This window comes from Chelonoidis abingdonii, chromosome 1 (assembly GCF_003597395.2).
Source record: "Chelonoidis abingdonii isolate Lonesome George chromosome 1, CheloAbing_2.0, whole genome shotgun sequence".
NCBI classification, from domain to species: domain Eukaryota; kingdom Metazoa; phylum Chordata; order Testudines; family Testudinidae; genus Chelonoidis; species Chelonoidis abingdonii.
In genome coordinates, this window is record NC_133769.1 from 233,293,929 (window position 1) to 233,315,873 (window position 21,945).

A 21,945-nucleotide genomic window follows, 5' to 3' on the forward strand; every position below is an offset into this window, starting at 1 on the left:
CTTTATATTTGGCCTCTATGTATATGGCCATGGTTCATTACGACAGCTCTGACAAATCCAACAGAATGACTTGCCAAATGATGTTGGTGGACACATACAATGCTTGGGGTGAAGAATAAAATGTTGATACTGGCCTATAAATTGGAGTCTTGCTTTCAGGGTTATACATTTTTATCAGGAAGATAATTCCAGCATTTACTTATCTCAAAAGGGATTAGTTTAAACTGAAAAATGAAAACAATCTGTAGCTGGATTGAACTCTGATTTAGCTGGCTATTTTATCCTGCTTCAAGATTTGTAGTGGAAGCCTGAGAACTTTTTATTTTTTCTTTCTCACAGATGCTACTGTATATCTGGATTAAGAACACGGCATAATAGCACAAGAAACATCTTCTGAGAATCAGGTGTATAATTATTTCAACCTTTCCTCTTGTAAGCTTTATACAGGGGGAAAATGCCATAATCTTCCCTTTCTAAAAGGAACCCTGAATGTGTTTAAAAGGGGATAGAATTGCATATAAATCCTGCAGTCCTATTGCTTTCCCAGTGTCTAGGAAAGATAAAACCCTGGATGAAATTTAGACTAAAGTCAAGCCAAACGAGACAAAGATCTTGCTAATGGGTGAATGAAATAATTTTTGTAGATAGACAGAGCCTCTGACTGATCCCTTTATGGAGCGGTCATGTCATCTTGTCCCTGTGATTTTCCATCTATGTCTTTTACTTTTTTTAAATCCATTGATGCTGCTGGATTCTCAACTGACATCAATGGTCCATATAATGCCTTTTACCATATTGGCTGGCCTGGAGGTTTTGTCTCTTGAAGTCTGCTCTTGACTTTACAGTTGTGTGTGCCTTTGAGTTCAAAATCTCACCAATGGAGTGTGCCCTACATATGGCTCTCCTTGAAGACCACAGATGTGTCAGCTAGTGTATATCTGCCTACTTTTTAATTGGGACAGAGCAACATGAACACATGAATCACGTGCTCTGTTCTGTCTCTGAGTTTGCTTCTGGTTGCAAGGTGTCAGTGATTATCTCAAAAAGAAACACCTTATTGTCTGGGACATGATTGTCTCTGAATGCTTTTCTCTGTAAAACCAGTTGTAGCAGTTGGATTAATCAGCATGGTCTTGTCTGTCTCGGGATATGTAAATTTATTATTTGGCATCTACAGCACTGGGTAGGAACCTTTATGAATTTTAATGAAGAAAGAAAAGCTACACAATAGTGTAGGACAATAGTATAAATGCAAGAAAGCATGGAGACATCACTGAGGCAACCAATGAAGGAAGGCTTCCCAGTGCATGGTCTACTGCTCAGGTATGTGCATCCAGTATTAGAGTCCATTATTATTTATTTCATATCGCCTTGAGAATCGTGTGGTCCTGCTATGGTAAGTACCGTACAAGCACATTGTGGGGGACAGCCCCTGTTCTGAAGAGTTTCTAATCTAATTAAAGGCAAGACACAACTAGTGGCTGTAAGAAACAATAGGAAGGGCAGGGGGGGAGGAATATGGGGGGGGGGAACTAATAAAATCACAAAGTTACAGAGGCTAACAATTTGCATAACTTGATGCTTCCCATTCAAACAGTATCTTTACACTTGCAGTTGGCATGCTAAAAATAGAGATGTAGCCTCAGGAAGAGGGACTAGCCAACCCGAATACAGCCCCACGCCAGACCTTAAGTGGTATAAGTTGTCACACAGTTTAAGTCTTTGCCTATTTCCAGGTTTGCTTTTTAAAGAGATGCAGCAATACACACCTGCATGACTAAGGGCATGATTAAGCCTTAAGAGTGGCATTTGCAAAACAGCCTACTGGATCTGGATGCCCAATTCCTGTTAATTTCAGAGTACTCTTGTGTCCAAAACCCTTAGGCAGCTTAGCCCAGCCCAAATGTAAAAGTTAAATGGCTAAAGACAGAAAATTCTCTTAGGGAAGTCAGTCCCATCCCTAATATGCCCTGCTATGCCAAAGTGCTAATGCTTATGTTATGTTACTGCATATTCTTTATTATTCCAGGTCAAACTGTCTGACAAGCCCTACAACACTAGGATGCAATTTAAATGCTATATTTTAGCATTAACTCTGATTTATTTTTGTAGATTTTAGCTCATTAATGCAGATATTTAACATCTGTGTATGATTTACATGCCTTTGAATTTCTGTTTTTAGTAATATTTCAAGAACTGAACGGAAAGTTAAAAGAAATCTCCCATTGAGGCTGGGCCCAAAGAATCATGGGACCTTAAAAAAAGGCCAAATTCAGGGCTGGAGTAACTCACATGGAATTTGGTCCAACATGCTCAAATAGGGCCAGATCTTGAAATGATTTACTCATTTTAAATAGTAGTCTACTTCACTTGTAGTCCCACTGAAATTATTAGCACTACTCATGGAGTAAGACGGTATCAGAATCTGGTCCATATTCTTTGCCTTTACAGTCTACAGTTTTCCTGCAATTGCCTCACCTATCCACTACCGCCTTCATGTATTTAGAACTCTTGACATTTTTAATGAGGGTTCTAAATAAAAAATAACTGAAGCTTTTTTGTCATTGAAATAACTCAGTTGTTTTGTATTCAAGGAAAAAAATAAGAAATGTGACTGGATCACATTATCAGCCATAATTCCTAATTATAAAAACTAGATACAATTCCTAGGAATGCCAAAAATGACAACATTCAAAGAGCTAGATTAAGACAAACTAAAAAGCTGACAAACCCAAGCGGGTAAAGAAATTCAAAGACAAGCATTAAACTGCATCATTATCGTATTTGATTATGCATACATACTGCATAAAGTACAGAAAACTCTGATCTATATCATAGACTGTTGTGCCAGATGTCCCAGTGCTGAACCTTCAGGAATGGGAATTTGAGAATTGAGTTTCTAGCTCTGAAAATTCAGACGACACAGGGGTTCTGTTTTCCAAGAAATCATACAGAACACAACATTTTATTGAGTATTAGCTGCACATGTCATTTTTAGTTGGCAGATGATTTATCTATTCAAAACTATTTTAGATTCACAACTATTACTGTTCCAAAGAACTGATGCATTTGTACTTACAATACTGCCACCTATAGATGTAGATGGTGTATTACAACCAGAGCATTGAGACTTCTTCTAAAAAACACTTTACACTTTTTAATCACCTTTAAGCTCTGTGTAATTCACTCCCATGCCCCAATCAGTAAATGAGGAAGAGACCTTCAGCACAGGGATGCTGTGAAGCTTACTAAATTAATGTTTTGTAAATCACATCCATGTACTTGAGTGGCAGACACTGTAGAAATGTAAGGTAATATGTTATTACTGCTAAAATTTGCCAAAATGAGGCAGCAGTCTTTTCATTAGGTTACATTATAACTGGAACTAAATAGGATTCACAATGTCACTTTGACTTTTCAGTGGGAGCTAGATGCCTAATTCACTTAAGCACTTGAAGATCTGACCCTTGGAGCCCAAGTCCTATTTTCAGAAGTGACTTAGGACCTTAGGATCCTCAAGAGGTATTTAGACAACTAACTTCCTTTGATTTAGATCTGGGCCCTAAGCATCATTGAAAGTCATTGGTAACTAAGTTTGTTAAAAGGAGCAGGGCAGTTTTAGTGAGGGATCTGAGTACTTGTAATGATCAGGCTGAGTTTATATCTCACTTCTTTTAAAGCATAATGCAAAACACATTTTCCTTCAACAAAGATGAAATGGGCAGTGTCACTTTTCCTTCTTCTACATATTTTCTTCCAAGAATGCTCTGTAGAAAAATCTAAGGAGGAGCTGTGATGGTGGTTCATACTCAGTCAGCAATTATATTCTTTTAGTTCTTCTGTACTACAGTGATAGGCACACTAAGAATAGACAATTGTTTTGCTATTTTTTCAGACTACTTTGCTGCTGTCTGAGAGGAAGGATATTAAAATGAAATCCAAATGCTATGTTCCAGTGCTGCGGTTTGATATGGAACTTGGACAAAATCTTGGAAAGGCTGATGAAGGATGCAAACAGTAAAGAATTCAATGATGGCAGCTTCATTAATGCCAATCAATATGGTTTTATGGAAAGTAGGTCTTGTCAAATAAACTTGATATTTTGAGTTTAGAAATTTGGTTAATGTTATACTTAGACTTCTATAAGGCTTAGTACCAAATGACATTTTGATTAAAAAATTAGCACTGTACAAAATCAATATAGCACATATTAAATGGCTAACTTATGGAATTCAAAGTAAATATAAATGGAGACTCATTATCTCCGTGTTTCCAGTTGGGTCTCATGGGGATCTGTTTTTGGCCTAACGCTACTCAATATCTTTATCAATGACCTGGAAGAAAACATAAAATCGATCTAGTAAAGTTTGCAGATAACACAAAAATTGGTGGAGTGGTAAATAATGATAAGGACATGTCAATTCCACACATTGATCAGGGTTACACGGTAAGCCTGGGACTCTCTTGAACAACATGTATTTCAATCAAGCAAAATGCAGTGGCATACACCTAGGAACCAAGAATCCAGGATTGGGTATTGTATTTTGTAAGGCAGTGATTCAGAAAACAGAATGATTCAAGATCTGAGAAACATTCTTTATAATGAAAGACTAAATAGGATCAGTCTGTTTAGTTTATTCAAAAGAAGATTAAGAGGCGACATGATCACAATCTATATGGGAAGATTTCTGATAGTAGAGGGGCTCTTTAATTAGCTGACAAAGGCATAACAAGATCCAATGGCTGGAAGCTAAAGCAAGGGGAGTTAAAAATAAATAGACTAGAAATAAAGTGTAATTTTTTTTAACAGTGAGGGTAAGTAACCAACTTTCTTAGGGATGTTGTAGATTCTCTATCACAGAAAGGCCTTAAATTTGATGTCTTTCTAAAGGATATGCTTTAGCTCTATCAGAAGTTATGAGATTGATGCAGAAATTTCTTGGTGAAAGTCTATGACCTCGGGTAGTCCATTGTGGGAGAGTGGCTCCTTTCCCTCTGGGTCTGTGAGCAGCCAATCTGCCCCACTACGTTTCCGAGGGTCTCCTCACTTGGGGAATCAGCGAGGCGATGGAAATGTGAGCTCGGGCCTGCGATCAGGACTAAACAATAAACACAGTTACAGAGCCCCAGCCCCTGGTCGGGGCAGGGCAGCAAAAAGTCTCAGGCTCAGGCCTGTACTCAGGCTGGGCTGTAAACAGTCGATTAGCCCAGACCCTTGATCAGGGTGGGACAGCAGGGAGTCAGAGGGCTCAGGCCTGTACTCAGGCTGGGCTGCAGTCAATCAGCCGGCTCTGATTCAGAGTAGACCAGTAAACAAAGTCTCAGTTCCAACTCAGGTGGGGCTGCAAATAAAGTTGATTAACTCAGGCTTTCCTTCAGCTAGTCTGAGGGAAGGGGAGACTGCCACTCACTGCTTGGGTGGCAGGGGAGACACAGGCCTTCCCACTCCACTGCATCCCAGCCCAGGGTCCTAAGGGTGGCAGGAGTCTGGCACCGCATCAGCAGGGATCCAAGCCACAACACACTGACACACCCTCTGCCAGCGTTGCAGCCAGATAGGGGTCTGCTATCCCTGGGCCACTTCCACACTCCTCATTCCAAGGTTACCTGCTGGTCCAGTGAGGTAAGGTGATCGGCAGGGGCTTCAGTTGCCAGCAGAAGTTCTGCTGGGGTTGGGCCAGCTGGCATGGCGGGCCAGACATCTGTCTCCTGCAGGGTCGGATTGTCTTGGGGTCCAGGCCAGTCATCTGCTTTCTGTGGAGCCGTGTTGTCCAGGGATCCAGGTGGTCCAGGCCAGTCATCTGCTTCCCCCGGGCTCAGGTCAGTCAAGGGTCCAGGCCAGTCATCTGTACTCTGTGGGCCTGCTGCCACCTCCCAGCACGAATGCTCAGGGGACACATCTGTCCCCTCCAGAGGCTGGGCCCTACTGAGCTGCCAGGTCCTGCCTTTATACTTCTGGCCCCACCCCTTGGCTTCCAGGGGTAGAGTTAGGGGGTGGGCTCCACTCACAAGGGGGTGGAGCCACTCTCCCCCTCTGTGTCTGGGGAGGGCCAGTCCACCTTACTACACCTGGGTTATTCGAGGCCGGACTAGTTGGTCATAATGGTCCTTTTTGGCTTTAAAATCTGTGAACTTTGATACTTGAAATACTCATTTTTAGGAGTGATATAAACAGACACACCCCTATTCACTGCCCATTGCCCTGTGTGCCCCTTATATAGACTAACATAAAAATTTCACAGTTCCATTTCTGGAAAAGTCAGGAAAAAATTGGTATTGGAGGGTTCCAAGACACCATCTCCTAACATCAACCTAATACACCAAGCTAGAGAGGGTGATTTTCACAGAACTGCATTGGCAGGGTCAACTGAAGCCCGTTAAAGAGAAATGCCAGAATGTTTGCATTTGCACTGCCTCCTAGTTCTTGGGCTCAGAGAGACGAAGGAAGGAAAGGGGGAAGAATGAAAACCCAGAATGTCATTTTCTGTAAAAAATCCATTAAAAACTCTACACATCATATTTGGTGATCACTTCTACTTTGTCTGTGACTGATGGTGATGTCTTCAACAAAACCACATGTGCCATACTTTTGTGAAGTTTGTCCTAAGATTTGCTTTTTCACAGTACAAAGACACAGTAGTGGCATTTCAGCTGTAGTCTATAATTCCGACTGCCTTTGTTTTAATATAGAGGTTTGTCTGCACCTCTCAGGCATAGGCTCATCCCATGGGGGTGCTAGCATTGACCTATGCAGTGGAGCATGTTGTCCAGATGCAACCCAGAATACATATGGGATTCAGGCAATTCCCAGTGAAGAGGGAGCTGGACAAAGACTTGCAGGGAGCAGGAAGTGCTGGGAGGCTCTCCAAACGTGGGATCTGGTCTTGGGAAGATCCAGGTTGGTGCAGGAAGGAGGTAAGGAACCTACAACCTATCTCCTCCGGGTGGAAGTTGTCTGTCTATGAACTTCTTAGCCAAAGCCAGGGGGAGAGGGGAGAAAGAACAAGAACATTAGAATTAACATGTGACCCAAGGAGTTGAAAAGGCCTAAACCCAAAAGGGTAGAAGGGATTATTTATGAAGCTTTGCTAGATTATGTGAGACCCAGACAACCTGCTTATGTAATGGAACCAGGATGACTTAATAGAGCTCCTCTGGGGACGAAGATGTTAATTGGCATGCCAGGAAGGGAAACTGACGCATGAAGCACCAGGCTCTAGCATGCAGTAATCTTCTTCCCACCACACCTTCCCTCAGTAACCCCACCAAAATCACACTGTCATAACTATAAAGGGAAGGGTAACAACCCTCCCGTATAGAATGCTATACAATCCCTCCTGGCCAGAGGCACCAAAATCCTTTTATGTGTAAAGGGTTAAGAAGCTCAGGTAACCTGGCTGACACCTGACCCAAAGGACCAATAAGGGGACAAGATACTTTCAAATCTTGGGGGCAAGGGGAAAGGCTATGTTTATGTTCTTTGTTTTAGGGGTTGTTCCCTCTTGGGACTAAGCAGGACCAGATATCAGTCCATGTTCTCCAAATCTTTCTGAACCAGTCTCTCTTATTTCAAACTTGTAAGTAATAGCCAGGCAAGGCGTACTGGTTTATCTTTGTTTTTCTCAACTTGTGAATGTTCCTTTGCTAGAGGGAGGTTTAACCCTGTTTTGCTGTAACTTTGAAACTAAGGCTAGAGGGGGTTCCTCTGGGCTTTTTGAATCTGATTACCTGTAAAGTTATTTTCCATCCTGAGTTTACAGAGATGATTTTTACCTTTTCTTTTTAATAAAACCCTTCTTTTAAGAACTGACTGATTTTTCCATTGTCCAAAGATCCAGGGGTTTGGATCTTTGATCACATTGTAACCAATTGGTTAGGATATTATTCTCAAACCTCCCCAGGAAAGGGGGTGTAATGTCTTGGGGGGGTGTAATAAAGCATAAGTCCCAATTCTGAACCTTAGCGTCCAAAATGGGTGCCTGCATGAAACCTCCAAGCTTAGTTACCAGCTTAGATCTGATAGCGCTGCCACCAGCCAGGAATTCCAGTGCCTGGCTCACTCTGGTCTCCCCAAAACCTTCCCTGGGGAACCCCAAGACTCAGAAGCCCTGAGTCTTACCACAAAGGGAAATAACCCACTTCCCTTCCCCCTCTCACTCCCACCCAGACTTTCCTCTCTGGGCTAACCTGAGAGTTACTGATGCAATCTCTTTACATCACAATACCAAGAAGCATGTCTCCTCTATTCCACAAAGAGACAAACCCCAAATACAAGGAAACAGAAATGATTCTATCTCTCTTCCCCCTCCCACAAATTCCCTGGTGCTGCAGAGATTCACCCTCGGTAGATCTAACACAAAGAGAATTTCCCTTCCCTTCGTTCCTTAGCCTACCCAGAGAAAACTCAAACAGGTCTTAAAAAGAAAGCTTTATATAAAAAGAAAGAAAAACACATAAACATGATCTCTGCATCAAGGTGACAATACACAGGTCAATTGCTTAAAAGAAAAAATATGAATAAACAGCCTTATTCAAAAAGAAATACAATTTAAACATTCCAGCAAACTACACACATGTAAATACAAAAAAAAAACAATATAAGCCTATTGCTTTTCTACCTTTGTACTTACAACTTGGAAACAGAAGATTAGAAAGCCTGGAGATAGAGAGATCACTCTCAGAGCCGAGAGAGCACTGACACAGAACAAAAGGACCCACACCCAAAAACTTCCCTCCCTTGAGATTTGAAAACTCTTGTTTTCTGATTGGTCCTCTGGTCAGGTGTTTGGTTCCCTTTGCTAACCCTTTACAGGTAAAAGAAACATTAACCCTTAGCTATCTGTTTATGACGGGGATATTTTGGTGAAAGAGGAACTCTAAGTGGTTCTTTCCCTGTTTCTTGTTAAATCACTTGGTGGTAGCAGAGTACCAGGTTTTAACCTAAGCTGGTAGGAATAAGCTTAGGGGGCTTTCATGCAGATTCCCACATATATACCCTAGAGTTCAGAGTGAGGAAGGAACCCTCCTGACACACACCACAACCATACTCCCTACAGAATGGGGAAAAAGAGATACACGGCTCTATTTCTGTTCACTTTTAATGACAACAGGCCCTGCTTTAGAGGCTTGCTGGATAGAAAGCCATTACAACTACTGTACATTTAGATTTTTAAGAAAGATGTAATTTTGGAGGGGGTGAGTTACAATTTTCCAATGCACAGATCCTATCTAATAAATTTATCTCTGATAATGAAAGAGTTCTGGATACTTTTACTGCACCACCATTATTGCCAATGCCCTCCCATAACAATCTTTTATGTCGAAGCAGTGAGGTTGTGCTGTAAAAACTTGCTGCAATGTGAGTCATCCCTTCATTATATAGTTGAGGAAATATTTATGTTGACTATAGTCTGGTGTGGCAGCTTTTGTAGTTTAAGCAAAGGAAGTAGAGTCACTATTTTATAATATAACTGGAAATTAAAAAAAAAAGACAAAACATAGATGGACATTTCACAATAGAATATAGTTCCAGCAGATAAAAGTTGTTGGGGCTCACATCTTACCTAAAAGCTCCAAACTTCCTGTGCTGCACTTTAGCATACAGTATATATTTATATATGTAACTTAAATTCATATTTAACAAGTATAATCATTAGGATGTTCAGGCCAAAATTTTCCAACTTAGATATTTAAAGTTAGGCTCCTAAATCCTTGCCTAAGGAAGGCTGACCTAATTGCTCCTGAGTACTTAGTGCTCTAATGACTTTGTTAGAATGTCCTCTGTCTCCAGTTACATTCAATGCATATTTTTAATATTTGGTTGGCTTTTACTACATAATAAGCATCTCTCTGTATTTAAACAGATACAGCTTGTTGCGACAATTCTTGAATTAGAAATACCAACTATTTACTGAGGTGTAATTCATAATCCATTGTACATAATGATATGCATTATAGTTGCTAGACTTAATATTTTAACAAAACAAAGGTGTTTATTTAACATGCAATTACTCTATTAGGAAGTGACTATAGCCACAGTAGTTCCATACTGCCAGCAGGGAGAACAGTTTGCACTAGCTACCATGAGAGTGGCACTACAGCTTTTCATTTGGATGGGCTCCACAGTACCAGAGAGCTGCTTGAATAGAAAAGCTTTCCAAAAAGTTCCCTGGTACATACTGATGGAGTGCAGAGACTACTAGGAACGTCAGTTCTGTTCTTTCTTCAGATAGTAATTTCCTTTAAAGCTTCCTCTCCCTTTGTTACAGCTTTATGTTTTCACATTTTGTTATTAAAAGGAGGGGGAGAGAGAGAGAGACAGAGGAGTCATTATTAGGAAAGGAAAAGAGGAATCCTCATTGAGCAGCAACAGAGAATGCACCATCCCCATGAATAACAGCCAGGGTGTGGGGCAGGGGAAAGAGGCTTAAGAACTGATATCACAGTCCTAGCATCATAGTCATTCTGCTGAGTCTAAATCAAGAGATTTATTTTTTGTTTTGTTTGTTAATTCCACCAGAGTGTATGTTTATAGAAAAAGAAACATATGAGTGTTAAGTATCAGAGGGGTAGCTGTGTTAGTCTGGATCTGTAAAAAGCAACAAAGAGTCCTGGGGCACCTTTGAAGGCTAAGAGATGTATTGGAGCGTAAGCTTTCGGGGGTGAATACCCACTCGGTCAGATGCATGTAATGGAAATTTCCAGAGGCAGGTATAAATATGCAGGCAAGAATCAGTCTGGAGATAATGAGGTTAGTTCAATCAGGGAGGATGAGGCCCTCTTCTAGCAGTTGAGGTGTGAACACCAAGGGAGGAGAAACTGCTTTTGTAGTTGGCTAGCCATTCACAGTCTTTGTTTAATCCTGAGCTGATGGTGTCAAATTTGCAAATGAACTGAAGCTCAGCAGTTTCTTTTTGAAGTCTGGTCCTGAAGTTTTTTTGCTGTAAGATGGCTACCTTTACATCTGCTATTGTGTGGCCCGGGGGGTTAAAGTGTTCTCCTACAGATTTTTGTACATTGCCATTCCTATGAGTGTTGTGAGGCTCACCATCTCAGTCCGCCCCCTCACAGCAAGACCTGGCATTGCAGCACTTTTACCTCAGTTTCGCTATAAGAATCTTTGAACCACTCCCACCCTAGAGATGACTTGGCCCTCCATCCAAGCCAGAATTCCCTGGAGAAAGAGAGGCAGGCTGGCTTACCTGTAGAGGATTCTAGCAGTCTTGCCCAGGAAACTCCTCTTCCTCCTTTTAAGTTCCACACCCTGCACCAGTGGAATTGAGTAGACTAGGGGTTCTCAAACTGGGAGTTAGGACTCTTCAGGGGATCACAAGGTTATTACATGAGGGGTCATGAGCTGTCAGCCCCCACCCCAAACCCCACTTTGCCTCCAGCATTTATAATGGTGTTAAATATATAAACAAGTGTTTTTAATTTATAAGGGGGAGGGTTGCACTCACAGGCTTGCTGTGTGAAAGGGGTCACCAGTACAGTAGTTTGAGAACCACTGGAGTAGACTAACTCAACAGGTGCTGACTGGCCCAAGGCCTTCTAGCCCTTAAAGGAGCAAGCCACTCTGTTACACAGAGCCTTTTTACTTAAAATTAGAGCAGCCCAAACAAAGTGAAGGTTGGCAGAGAGCATAGAGGAGTGTGGACATTCAGCACTGAGTAGAAAAGGCTGCTCTATTATTTGTTAATAGAGTAAATTAGAGTTTCTGAAATAAAAAAACACACACAAAACTTTAGCTTCTAACTAAGAAAGAAAACACAGATCAACCTAGCATCTAGTCAGAGTAAAAACCTAGTATAACTATGAAGGCAGAAGAGTACCAAGAGATTAGCCAAGATGGGAACGCTTACCTTGTGGCCAAATGGCAATGCTGCATTTGTGCAAAAATATGTGTAAACAAAACACTTTTAAGTTTTAATATTCTCCAACAGACAACTTCTCACTTTCAGAAGATGACCTCTGTTACTGCATTTGTCTACTGACAGACACTTGAATTCAGTGGAACTATTCACAAGTTTTAAAGCATTTGTGTGTTTGCAGAATCAGGGCCCAGAACTCCAGAATTTTATCCAAAATTCTCTGTGAAGGCAGACCCAAACAGTCCCAACTTTGGGAGATCAAAAAACAGAACAAAGCTAGAATGATGTTGAGCACTCTGAAAATCCCACCCAGAATATTTTTTAAAGTAATTTCTTGTTTATAGTTGCAAAATTCAAGAATAATAATATTCTGAAAATAAAATAAAATAATAAATAATAAAACAATAATAATGATAGCACCTAGGAGCCCTAGTCATGGAACAAGACTAGGCTGTATTAGCCACTGTACAAGTATTGGACAAATAATTTTTTTTCCCCTTCATCATTGCATTTCTAGTGTATGACCTGTTGCATTTTTAGTAAGTGGCTGTTATTCCTGTAATGTTTGCAGTTAAAGTACAAATATCACTACAAAAATCAAAATTCTCTTCTTTAAAGTATCCATTGCTTCACTTTGTGGGTACTGAAATCAGCTCCTTAAGTCAACATTTCAGATCCAAAGCTTCCTGGTGGTAATAAAACAACGATTATGGAAGCATGTGTCCCTCCCACACATCTGTTCCACTAGTACCTGAATAGATATTCATTTTATTTTGGAGATCAACCATACTTCTTACCACTTTCTGTTATCACAATTTATATTGAAAAGAACCCCTAGCATCTGCTCTACATTTCATGTAAAAATCTTCTTACCCAAGGAAATTGCTGATGCTGATAAAGCAGGAGAAATTAAACATATACCATTCCCTATGATGTCCAGTAAGCATTAATGTGATCACCTAGACAATAATTCAGCCAGGCACTTAGTGCGGGCTTAACTTTAAGCACATCTCTATTTCAGAAAGTATTTAAGCAGGCGCTTAAATTTAATCAAATTAAGAGCTTTATTCTGGTGACAAACAATTAGGAGATGTTTGTAAAGCGTCTGCTATAGCTGGGAGTGAAATTTCCAAATCTGGATGCTATAATCTATATGGAGATAACTTCAAAAGTAATTTACACTGTGAAGAAGACTATAAATTATATACTGCCTACAGTTTGTGCTAGATGTGAGTAGCTGACAATTACAACTCCTATATTAAAACTGAAACAATTTTTAATAATATGAGATATACCTATCTCCTAGAACTGGAAGGGACCTTGATAAGTCATTGAGTCCAACCTCCTGCCTTCACTAGCAGGACTAAGTACTGATTTTTGCCCCACATCCCTAAGTAGCCCCCTTAAGGACTGAACTCACAACCCTGGGTTTTGCCAGCCAATGCTCAAACCACTGAACTATCCCTCCCCTACCAGTCAGGGACATTAACAGGGTTCTGATATAATACAGTATTAAATTCACCTCTACCTCACTATAACAGTCTTTGGGAGCCAAAAACACTTACCACGTTATAGGCGAAACCATGTTATATCAAACTTGCTTTGATCCTCCAGAGTGCGCAGCTCCATGCTGCTGGAATGCTGCTTTACGCATTATATCCAAATTTGTGTTCTATCAGGTTATGTTATATTGGGGTAGAGGTGTATACTACTACTTCTAATAAATCTATTAAAACATTAACAGTGAAGTAAAGCAACTATCTTGGTTATTTTTGTTTTTTAATCGTAAATATGTCTTGACATCACATTCCTAAATACACAATGTTAAATTAAATGAGCTTATTCAATGTTCCTTTCTTGAGCTAACCACAAACATATATATAGATGCAAGCAGGGAACAGAGATAAGTCCTACAGAGGATGCATTACCTAGCAACAAGCTAAACTGAGTTAGGTCTGGATCCAAAACAGGCAGACTCCTAACTTCCTTTGAAATCAGTGAAAGTTAGGAGCTTTACTTTTGAGGATTTGGGCCTTAATGTCTAATTCAGGCTAAGGGAATGTTTTCTGATCAAAGCATGAAATGTTTATATGTAAGCAAAAGACATCCATGAAAATACTCTGCCTCTCTTAAAGAATAATAATCAAATAGCTTGTTAATAAACCATATAAAGCCACTCAGGATTGGTCAATAAGCAAGTATTTCCCGTGCACATTGGTTGTAGTACGGAGGCATTATCAGCAGCTCTGTAGTTAAACTTGTGTGTAGATTTTCACTTGATGCAGTTTCTTATGTTATGGAAAGAAAACAAATGTTTGTTACAAACATACTGACACCACAAACTCTGAGAACAGATATCAGAGGGGTAGCCACGTTAGTCTGGATCTGTAAAAGCAGCAAAGAGTCCTGTGGCACCTTATAGACTAACAGAAGTTTTGGAGCATCCAACAAAGGGGTATTCACCCACAAAAGCTCATGCTCCAAAACTTCTGTTAGTCTAGAAGGTGCCACAGGACTCTTTGCTGCTGAGTACAGATGTACGTTACAGCTTTCAAAGGAGCCTACGGGGGCTTAGTGCCCAAATCCTTCTGAATGCCAATGAGATTTGATTGTCTAATACTTTTAGGCTCCTTCAAAAATCTCAGCCTTCATCTTTTGCAAACTTGCTAGGAAGAGCATTAAGGAGCACCAGCCAGGCAAAACCGAGAGGCCTCAATCTGAGTACATTTCAAGCATTCAGAACAAACTGGGTACGGCTGAGTTACAAACCTGGGTGATGGGGTAGGGCCTTCCAGCTCCTCTCCCTGACTGGGAGAACCAGGCGGGGGGCCGGGGGGAGGGTCCCAGCTGTTGTGAGGAGCCCAGTGCCTCTCTGGGGCTTGTTCCGTTTAGGGTGACCACACGTGCCGATTTTATAGGGACAGCCCTGACTCTGGGGTCTCTTTTTCACATACGTTCCTATTACCTCCCACCCCCTGTCCTGATTTTTCACACTTGCTGTCTGGTTACCCTAGTTCCATCCCGCACCAGAAGCGGAGCGGGGGTGGGGGAGGCAGCGGCAAGCCACCAGCACCGATCACTCGCAATCAGCCTCGTGCAAGGGGGGGGGGCTGGCTGGGTGGCTCCGCTCCCGCGGGGGGTGGGGTGCCCCCGATCTCCTGGCTGCTACAGACAGAGGCTGGGGCAGTCACTTGGGGAGGCCGCCTGGTGTCTTTCACACCCACGCGGAAAAGCCTTCGGCGCCCGCTGCCCCCTGACGGCCTCTCTCAGGCCGAGCCCAGCCCAGGCAGAGCGGCGGAGGCGAGGCCAGGCAGGCAGGGGTGGGGGACGGAAGACGCTGCTTCCGGCACCCGCTCTGCCCGGCCAGAGAGCGCCCCAGCCCCGGAGATCGGGAGCCGGCAAGCCCCGCCCCCAGGCCCCGCTTCCCGACGCGCCCGGAAGGAAGGACGAGCGGGGCCTCGGCGCTGGTGCTTCCCGCGCGGACCCACAGTACGTGCCGCGAGCCCCGCGCCACGTGGGGTGCGGGCTGGGGAGCCGCAAGGGGCCCGGGTGAAAGCCCGCGCGGGGAAAGGGAGGCTGGCCCCAGGGCGAGGATCCAGACACCTGAGGCGGGTGGGGGGAGAGCCCCTATTCCCAGCCGTGGCAGCCCATGTACCTGAGCCTCCTGGAAGAGGGGATTCCCCGGACCCGCCCCGGGGTGGTGAGGCAGTGGGGACAAAACACAGAAATCCCCCCTCCCGGGAATTCAGCTGGTGAAAGGGGGTAGGGATACCCTGGAGTGCGGGGGAGACACCCCCCACCGAAACCATCCTGTGAACTGGGTGAAGCGATGGCGTGGGGAGACCGCCCGCTCCTGTGTGAAGTGAGGGGTGGGGGGAAGGACTCCCCTCGGCAAGCTCCTCTCCCTAAGCAAGGGGTGTTTGGGTGAGGAAGAAACAAACCCATTCCCACCCCCAGATGATAACCGTGGCCCCCATGCCGGGCTCCCAGTCGCAAGGTGGCTGCCCCAGCATTGTTCTGCAATTATTTTTATGACTGTGGCACTTAGGAGCACTAGTCATACACCAGGGCCTTGCGGTGTTAGGTGATGTGCAAACATAGAGCACCAAACAGCCATACTTAGTAAACTTAGAACTGCTAATAGTTGGTGGCAGGGGACCAGGATTCATCATTGAATTTGGTTCACTGGTTGGATCATTAGCTTCCCTGGCCAGAGTTGGGTACTGAGGGGCAGCACGACATGAATGCTGATCCATGCCTTCCAGTGCTAGGCACTGTACACAAGCACATAATAGAGACAGGCCTTGCTCCAAAGAGTTTAAACTCTAAAACATGACACATTTCCTTCTCACATGCACACAACTTCCTACCACTGACCTGCCAATGCCCCAAGGTAGGACAAAGACCCAAAATAAGGCATACCAGATAATTTATTGTTCACTATTACAGGTGTTTTTTTAAATGTAGTTCAAATTGACCTTTCAGTTTTTCCAAATCTAAAGCATTTGCCCTATCGGCCACTCAAATGCACCAGGTATCCTGCATTTCAAAGCAACATCCTATATTCTAAGATCTATATAGGACAGAGGTCCCCAAACTGTGGGGGCACCCCTCCAGGAGGCATGGAGAAACACTCAGGGAGGGCACATGAGGCCCAGGCCAGCCCCAATGGAGGAGGGGAGAGAGAGCACTACCCAGCCCCATTCCCAGCCCATGTCCCACCTGCAGCCCTGCTCCTGGCCACAGCTCCACTCCCGACTGTGGCCCCCTGCTCACAACACTGCCCCGCTCTCACCTAAGGCCCCAGCTGCAGCACTGTCCCCACGTCTGGCCCCCTGACCATGCTTCCCGGGGGCCAGGGAGGGGATCAGGGACCACTGTTATAAGAGTAGGGCCCTAGGCTCTTGGGACCTGGTGAACTGTGACTTTATACTTGCTACTGCATGATCTACTCTTCATGAAGTTTTTGTACTGATTTAACTATTTCAGTATGTGTTTGTGAGGCAAGGGGTTGATTTTCTACCAAAAAAGTTAAATGAGTACAGTCTGTAGCCTGGGCATAGCTATACTATTATAACTTATTCCCTTTTCCTTACAGCAGTAAGCTGTACCTGCATAAGCACCTTTATACCAGTATAACTGCATGCATATTAGTTGGGTCTGTATCACACTAACTATCCTGGCTGGATAACAGCCAGGTCCTAACTGAGGCTAGGTCTACACTGAGGGGGAAGGTGTTGACTTAAGATACACAACTTCAGCTATGCGAAGTTGACTCCGCCTCTGCCTCTTGCCACCGTGGAGTTCTGGAGTTCCGGAGTTGACGGCAAAGCGATCAGGGATTGATTTTACCGTGTCTACTCTAGACGTGATAAATCGATCCCCGATAGATCGATCACTACCCGCTGATCCGGCGGGTAGTGTAGGCGTACCCTGAGTCTCAAAAGTCAACCAGAGAACTTCTTTAATATTTGCCTATATTCACAAACAGGAATGTAGTCTACAGGAGTTTTTGTTAAAGGGATATATTGGTGCAATTAATTGGTTCTGTGTTGCACATCTACATTTCTACAACAATTATAACTGGTCCATGTTTATATTAAAATTAAGATAGGTAGCAATGCGCAGTGGTAATTAATCGGTAGCTGAATGGCAGAAAAGGCTGAATAGATTTTATTTAAACATCCTCCTGCCCCCAAATTTTCTAGCACTAGAAAGGTAAAATGATGATTTGAAAAATATAAGCTGTTGGTGCTACAGCATGGCATTTTGTTCTCACCAAGTTCTTGGAATATGTACAAAACACTTACAGCAATTTCAGTATTGGTTCAAGTCATTGGTCCATCTGTTCCTTTATCCGGCTGTCAGCATTACCAAATACTTAAAGATTTGGTGAAAAAAGTGGGGCGGAAATCATTCCTGACCCAAACAAGTGATTGATGTATTCCCTGAAATAAAAGTTGTGATGACTTATTCAATAATTGTCTTATTTTGCAGAGCTACAGAAGTTAATGTTGATAAGATTCTCCAGTCCTCTCTAATTTTATTGACTTCAATGACTTTCTTTGACAGTAAATTCCACAGATTGACTGTGGGATCTGTGAAGAAGCATTTTAATTTGTTCTAATTCCTCCCCCTCTTAATTACATCATGTTCTATGTTCTATTACTATGCAACTGTGTGAAAAGAAGTGACTGGCTAGCTCTTGCTATGCTCTTCCTAATTTTGAATAACTAAAAGTTCCCTCAATCCCTTTTATTGACTGATTGATAGATTGGCTAAACAGTCCTGTTTCTTCAGGTCTTGCTATACTGAGCACTAATACTTTTGTCGGCTGTTTGTAGGCCTTTTCAAGCTGTGCAATATATTTCAAGTGTGGCTACCAAAACTGTGTACAATACTCCACCAGGGGGCTGTACTCTCATCACATTTTCAAAATACAGCATTCCTGGATCCAATCCTACAGGATGGTGATCCGTCTCAACTTAACTTCAGTGGGACTGAGTGATGTACAACGCTTTGTGGGATCAGACCCGTAGTCAATTATATCTTTCTTCTCACTACTGCTTGCTCACTTCAAGTTTCTAAGTAGATGAGCATGTTTTAATGAATTGCAGTACATCAGTATGTAATATAAATGGGGAATTATTTTCTGATTTGAAAGGTTAGGAAAGGAGATAATACAATGTATCCTAAATGAACTGTTTGTCCTGTGTACAGTGCCTAGACAATGGGGTCCTTATCCATGACTGGATTCCTAGATGCTGTGGTAATACAAACCGATAATTATGTGGCTGTGATAACAAAAGTGATGGGGTGGGAACTTTGTGTGCCAAAGCGCTCCAAGCAACAGAACATTTTAATACACAAAAAGGGACCAAAGTATTCTTTGTCCATGCATTTTATTGGTGCTGCCCTGCAGCCTCAAAATCTTTTACTTTAGGCTCCAATCCTGCCAGATGGTCTCTGCCAGCAACCGCTCTCCCCACCCCCTGTCCCTGCAATGAGCCACATTCATTGATACTCCACATGGGCACCAGGGTTTGCCAGCACAGATCATTTGGCAAGATTGAGGCCTTTTTTATTACCATGAGTAGTCCCATAGATTGGACTGTTCACCATAGTGTTAAGCACATGTGTAAGTGTTTGCAAGATCGGAGTCTTACCTTTAATGCTAGTATTGCAAAATTCTCCCCATCCAATTGCCTGGGGATAGTAATTTTTGTATGAGGAAGTAAATTTTTTCATCATCATTATGGTAAGTGCGGACAAGTAGATTTTTTGCCTGACTAATATATTTCGTTGGTAATTTTACAATGGTGATTCATATCTTTTAGTAATTTTCGTCATTCAAAAGTCAAGTGGTGTTCCCAGTGACATTAGACTACTTTTGGATTGTGTAGCAACCTCTGTATTTTCATTTTTAGGAATTGAAAAAAGTAGAGCTAGAATGATTTTATTTATTTTCTGCTTCTTGTGTGATTTTCATAACCTATTGAATTTACTTTTGAAGAGCCGTTTTGCTTTTTGATTTCTTATTAATTATTTCTTTGTTGTTTGTATTGTAGTGGTAGCCAGTATAAGGACTTCCCTGTGTTAGGTGTTATATTTCTATGAGCGTTCATAAATAATTTATGAAAATTATTTTTTTCTGTTTGCTAAAGTGTATGTTTATTTCATGTTCGGTAAACTGATACAATTTAATGGATTTGCTAGGGCTTTTTCACCTTTCAAAAAGCTCTCTGTATGTCCTTCTGAATATAGTGTGTATTTTTAGTCAATTTGTTTAGTAAAAACAAAGTCTCTTTATATTAGGCTGTGAACCTGATTTTTGTTTATCCTTAAGGCAGTTCAGAGAATATTTTGGTATGAAAAAGTCATAGGCAGACACAGAATTCTAATGTATGTAATTTTTCTAAACTACAGGCAGAAAATGAGAGAGGCAGCTACAATAGAGTTTACATTTTAAACGTGAGAAAGAGCCCTTTATATTTATTCCAGTGACCTTGACAGTACCCAGATGTGCACATGAAAGAAATGAAAACCACACACACACACACTCTCACTCTCTCTCTCTCTCTCTTCTTTTCTCCTGCCTTTGTGCTGACTTGTGATAGCTTCATGATTTGTATTTCTCTGATGATGTCAGGATGGACTGCATTCAAATCACTTCACTTAGCATTGCTGTCTTAAAGAGACGAAAAGTTGCTTCTTGATCAATAAAGTCATAAATAGGAGGCCAAATGCTGCTCCAACTGACACCCTGGGCAGCCCCAGTGGGAAGAATTCTACTCAGTTATGCTGGTGTAATCTGGGATAACCCCAGAGAAGACAGTGGAGTTACTCCTGTTTTACATCAGTGTAACTGAAAGTACAATTTGACCACTACTTGGGGTATGTCTACACTACGGGATTATTCCGATTTTACATAAACCGGTTTTGTAAAACAGATTGTATAAAGTCGAGTGCACACGGCCACACTAAACACATTCATTCAGCAGTGTGCATCCATGTACCGAGGCTAGCATCGATTTCCAGAGCATTGCACTGTGGGCAGCTATCCCATAGTTCCCACAGTCTCCCCCGCCCATTGGAATTCTGGGTTGAGATCCCAGTGCAAAAACATGTCGCGGGTGATTCTGGGTAAATGTCATCACTCAGTTCTTCCTCCGGCAGAAAGCAACGGCAAACAATCATTTTGCGCCCTTTTTCCCTGGATTGCCCTGGCAGACGCCATAGCATGGCAACCATGGAGCCCGTTTTCCCCTTTGTCACTGTCACCGTATATGTACTGGATGCCGCTGACAGGCGGTACTGCAGCGCTACACAGCAGCATTCATTTGCCTTTGCAAGGTAGCAGAGACTGTTACCATCCCTATTGCACTGTCTGCCATTCCATTGTAAATTGGCAATGAGATGATGGTTATCAGTCGTCCTGTACCGTCTGCTGCTGTCATGGGTGCTCCTGGCTGGCCTCGCTGAGGTTGGCCAGAGGCGCATGGACAAAAATGGGAATAGCTCCCCTGGTCATTCCCTTCTTTTTGTTTTGTCTAAAAATAGAGTCAGTCCTGCCTAGAATATGGGGCAAGTGTAGTAGAGAACCAGAGAGCACAGCCACTCTGTGTCAGAGCCCCAGAGATCCCGCAGAAATGATGAGCTGCATACCATTTTAGGGGATGCCACTGCAACAACTCCACCCATTGCTTCCCTCCTCCCTCAACCCTCCTGGGCTACCGTGGCAGTGTCCCCCCATTTGTGTGATGAAGTAATAAAGAGTGCAGGAATAAGAAACACTGACTTTTTAGTGAGATAAAATGAGGGGGAGGCAGCCTCCAGCTGCTATGATAGTCCAGGCAGGACATATGAAGTCCATTAAAGGGTGGGGGAGAGGAGTAGCGCAGCCTCCTGCTGCTATGATAGTCCAGGGAGTACAGAATCTTTTCTTTAGACATGAAAGGGGTGGGGGGCTGATGGAGCTCAGGCTCCAGCTGCTATGATGAGGATGGTTACCAGCATTTTTGTACCATCTGCCAGAATGACAGGGAGTCATTCCCATTTTTACCCAGGCGCCCCCGGCCGACCTCACGAGGCCAGCCAGGAGCACTCACGGGATGATGACGAGGATATTTTTCCAGTCATTTTGTACCATCTGCCATCGGGAAAGGAAGGGAGAGGGATGCTGCTGTTCAGCGCCTGCAGCACCGCGTCTACCAGCAGCATGCAGTAGACATACGGTGACATTGAAAAAAGGCAAGAAACGATTTTTTTCCCTTTTTTTTCATGGGGGGGGGGGGGGTAAATTGACGACATATACCCTGAACCACTGGGACAATGTTTTTGACCCTTCAGGCATTGGGAGCTCAGCCAAGAATGCAAATGCTTTTTCGGAGACTGCAGGGACTGTGGGATAGCTGGAGTCCTCAGTCCCCCTCCCTCCCTCCATGAGCGTCCATTTGATTCTTTGGCTTTCCGTTACGCTTGTCACACAGCACTGTGCTGAGTCCCTGCTGTGGCCTCTGTCTATCATAGCCTGGAGATTTTTTTCAAATGCTTTGTCATTTCGTCTTCTGTAACG

General features: G+C 42.9%; 1 protein-coding gene across 1 annotated transcript in view; it reads left to right on the forward strand.

Moving 5' to 3' along the window:
- Window positions 1-15,182: 15,182 nt before the first annotated feature.
- Window positions 15,183-21,945, forward strand: part of GEMIN8 (gem nuclear organelle associated protein 8) — a 40,215-nt gene continuing 33,452 nt past the window's right edge. Inside the window, exon 1 of the mRNA XM_032795930.2 lies at window positions 15,183-15,359. The gene's annotated coding sequence lies outside the window, so the exon portion shown is untranslated. The remainder of the gene's footprint in view (window positions 15,360-21,945) is intronic.